Source organism: Pteronotus mesoamericanus, unplaced genomic scaffold (genome assembly GCF_021234165.1).
Source record: "Pteronotus mesoamericanus isolate MK-2021 breed Mesoamerican mustached bat unplaced genomic scaffold, CSHL_Meso_final contig_22, whole genome shotgun sequence".
In the NCBI taxonomy this organism is placed as follows: Eukaryota; Metazoa; Chordata; class Mammalia; order Chiroptera; family Mormoopidae; genus Pteronotus; species Pteronotus mesoamericanus.
The window spans coordinates 1,767,955-1,768,599 of record NW_026555090.1 but is presented as its reverse complement, the minus strand read 5'-3'; positions in this window follow the sequence as shown (position 1 = coordinate 1,768,599).

Here is a 645-nt window from a genome sequence, read left to right as displayed (position 1 = left end):
TGCGCCAGGCGGCCCGGGCGCGGGCGTGCGGGGCGGAGCCTTCACGGGGGTGGGGTCCGAAGCGCGACTGACGCACCACCCGACCAATGGGCATGCCCTCGCGGCGCCCGCCCCGCCCCTGTCGGCCAGACAGTGGAGGAAGACAGGGCCCTGACGCTTCCGCAGGCTCGCGAAGGGACGCCCGCCGAGCTTGCGCGGCGGCGCGGGGCCTGCCGGGACTTGTAGTCCGCGAGCCAAGGTTCCAGCGTGGGCGGCTAGGGGCGAGCTTTTTTGGAAGGGGCTAGTGAGTGCTGCCGCTCCTGGAAGACGCCTTCTCCCTCTTCCAACGATCGAGCGACGTGCGTAGTCAGGTAATGAAGCGGCCCTATCCCGAAAGCCCGAAGAGTTCTGACTGGTGCAACTCCCTGGCCCCACAGCCTCAGTTTCCCCACCCATACCATTGGCCCGATGTTTAGCAGTTTCCCGGGACACCACTTTGTTCTCCAGTGTGCCAGAACGCCTCCCACCGGCATGCTTTTTGCCCTGTGTGGTCAAGATCAAATGAATTAGGAAAGCCCACAGCCCTTGGGGAACTCCTACACATCCTTCAGGACCCGCCGCAAAGGGCTCTGTGACAGGACAAGGAATTTTAGGAGTTCCACCAGC